This window comes from Sinocyclocheilus rhinocerous, unplaced genomic scaffold (assembly GCF_001515625.1).
Source record: "Sinocyclocheilus rhinocerous isolate Xijiao unplaced genomic scaffold, SAMN03320098_v1.1 scaffold1172, whole genome shotgun sequence".
NCBI lineage: Eukaryota > Metazoa > Chordata > Actinopteri > Cypriniformes > Cyprinidae > Sinocyclocheilus > Sinocyclocheilus rhinocerous.
Genome location: NW_015656006.1, coordinates 229,363 through 232,371, shown reverse-complemented (window position 1 = coordinate 232,371; position 3,009 = coordinate 229,363).

Sequence of the window (3,009 nt, the reverse complement as noted above, 5' to 3'; positions counted from 1 at the left end):
GAAAGAGAGCGCGCGGTGATTCACTCACGCTGTTTGTGAAATTACGTCTAACAGAAAGTTTTCAAATTACTTTGTAAGTTACTGAAGAAAAATGAATTGTACCTCACCTTCAGCATTATAATTATTTTACCCACGCGATGGTGCCGCTGCAGGTCATGCCAAACCTCTCACAGCAGGCACATCGTCAATGTGAAACCTCTTCCTTAAATGATTAGAGGTGTATTAGAATTATCTCAGTTGAATCTTTGAGGCACTTTGGTGCCAACCTGATAAGACCACTAGCTTCATTTGGTGCATGTGCGCACACTTGGTCTTTATATATTTTCATTTAATTACTACCAGGAGGGGTCACCTCTCATCTCGACAAATCACATGAATGAATGCAAGCGGAGTCGGCCTACCTCAAGGGTTTTCAATGTGTGGGTTCTAGAGTAGTAGAATAATAATTAATTATTGATTACTAATTTGAATCAGTACATTATAACGAAAACAATACCTTAACAATGAAAAGAAGCAGGTTTTCGTGATCACTTCATTTAAAACCAGTAAACTACTGGAAAGTCCAAGGATACAGTAAGCAAATTCAAACAGTAAGTTCAAAACAGCGCTAATGCAGAGAATAGTGACTTACATCCAGATGTCAGTAAATTATTCTTTTAAGCGTGTTTTTGGCTTAAAAGCAAGAGTGTTTTATAAATAATGGATGCTGGCTGAAGGTGTTTTAGATTATGTTGTGGTCAGAGGTTTCGTGATTTTGAATGGATCCATATAGTAGTACAGTCAGGTCAAGGCAGGAGCTTTAGTGGTCTTTGGCATCTCCCTGTGGTCCTGTTTAGTATCGCAGCTTGATTTGTGCTTATTTTTATTGAAAATGTTTTATTTTAATTAACTATTGATTGATTGACTGATTGTGGCACTAAACATTGTGAATTATGCAAATTAAAAAGTACTTATTTATTTAACATTAAAATAAATAAATAAATAAATAAATGTGTTTATTAATTACCCACTGCTTATAGGGTAAAAGAGAAATGTGAAATTAACCGTAGAAAAATGTTTGAAAACATTTAATGACACAAAAAATTATGACCATCAGGACTAAGCCGGATGCACACTGTGCGATTTATAATAGTCCTTTATGATTGTTGCTTGTCAGACTGTACAAACATGATCCTCATGTCACACTGTAGGATCTCAGCTATCATTAATGTCAGACATTACGTCAGTCAAAACGCATTAAAAATTAAAACATCAACCTATGACACGTTTGGTGATGGTGAGCTGCATTACACACAGGAATGAAATGGTGGTTAATGGTCCAGAGCGAGCAGAGCAGAGCGAGTGTTTTCAGTTCATTCCTATGAAAGTTGAGCGAAGCTCAATTTCTATATAAATTAATTAAAAGCGCTCGCTCTGCTCAGCTCCAGTGGACACCCACCATAACAACGAAAATTCCAACGTTAAATGTTGATCATGGCTTGTCTTGAAAAACAAAGACAATTAGATGTTCATCGTTTGGAGAAGTCACACTGCAGGACCGTGCGCCAAAACTTCTGACACTGCCGGTGAACATGTCAAACTAACGACCAAAGACTTCAGATTTTAGCCTAGGATCAGAGGAATATTTTAGGATTTCCAAAATATAGCATTTGACTTTGGCACTTGACTGTCAACAATATATGCTGCTTGTTCACAGGATAGTGAACTTTGTAGAAATGTCAAAGAAATGCTATGCTCAGATGGCCAGAATCCATGTGATGTGAGAGCAGGGTGTTTAAGAGATCATACACTGATCTCTTACTGGCAGAATTGAGAGCGTGCGCGCAACTACTTACGCTCAGCCGAGACCAGGAACCGGTCCCGGCTTAAATGGGAAAGCATTACTGGAGATTTTCAAATATTTCTCTGGGTGCTTATTCACTCCTGAAGATGATTTTTAGCATTCTATGTCCAGGGCTCTGTCCTGTCATGCACCTTTTATTTAGTTAATTATTTAGTAAAACCAAGCAAATGTGCAACTGAACCTGACATCTATTGATCACCATGCATATTTGTTGTATGGAAAAGGGCAGCTTAAAGAGCAGGTCATATGGGTTTTTGAAAAATATATTTTTTGCAGTTTGTAGCGTAGCTATCCTTCAATGTAAACAGTCTGCAAAGTTGTTAATCAAAAAAGTGCATGATAAATAAAGATATTCCCCTTGTCCAAAAACCCACAATTGCGGTCTTGGCCACTTAAGAGCGCGTGTGCGTGACAGGAAGAAAGTGCGCAAGACTGTCCCAGGTCTTAAAAACGGCAAAGCGCAGGGCAGGGGCATTAAGCACAGCATGCAGAATTATAATTTCTGCCACTAAGGCCATTATTTGCCCTAATTTCTGAGATAGAAAGGTCCAGTATATGTCTGATCTGAAATAGTGTATATCTTAAAAAGTAAACACATTTGACCAAGCTCAACTTGTTCAACTGGGATCAACAGATGCCCTCAGATACAGTGCATTAAAATACATTAAAAAAGGTTCAAACATTCACTGATGCTCCAGACGGAAACATGATGCATTAAGAGACTTCAACTTTTTGAATTTGAAGATCAAGGTAAATTGTACTTAATTTGTCTTCCGGGATGGTCAATCAGAGCACACCTCGCTTTTCAGACTGATGAGCTTTGTAAAAATCGACGCGTTTCAGAAAGGCGGGGCATAGAGGAGAAACAATAATGTACAGTATGTGGAAAATAATGTGTTTTTTTAACCTTAAACCGCATAAACACATTTCATTACACCAAATACACAAAATAATGTTCTTTTTAGCAACATAATATTACCCCTTTAAGAACCAAGGGTTTCCAAACTTTTGAATGGGGTTATTTTAAAGCTATTTTTTTTCTTGTGGACTAAATGTAAACATATTTTATGTAAAATATCTTAAGGTCAGTACCAGAGGTGGAAAGAGTATGAAAATATTCTACTCAAGTAAAAGTACCATTACATTAATGAAATTTTACTTAAGTA